Genomic DNA, 426 nt, shown 5'->3' with positions numbered 1-426 from the left:
CTTCCTTGTTGCTACCAGTGATGATAATGTCATCCACATAGACTAAGATGACCACAATATCTTGCCTACTAGCTAATATGAAGAGGGTGTGATCAGCTTCTGACTTTACAAAGCCTCTTCGATTGAGGGTGGTGCTCAACTTATGGTACCAAGCCCTTGGAGATTGCTTCAAGCCATAAATTGCCTTCTTTAATCTGAGAACATTTCCTGGCTTCACCATGTTCTCAAGACCAGGAGGTGATCTCATGTAAACTTCAACCTCCAATTCTCCGTGAAGAAAGGCATTCTTCACATCCATCTTCCATAAATCCCACTCAAAGTTGACAGCAGGAGACAAGAGAATCCTTATAGTGTGAAGCTTGGCCACTGGTGCAAAAGTGTCTAGATAATCTTCACCATATACTTGAGTATATCCCCTTGCAACCA

This window comes from Brassica oleracea, unplaced genomic scaffold (assembly GCF_000695525.1).
Source record: "Brassica oleracea var. oleracea cultivar TO1000 unplaced genomic scaffold, BOL UnpScaffold01182, whole genome shotgun sequence".
Taxonomy (NCBI): Eukaryota; Viridiplantae; Streptophyta; class Magnoliopsida; order Brassicales; family Brassicaceae; genus Brassica; species Brassica oleracea.
This window is presented reverse-complemented; position numbering follows the sequence as displayed.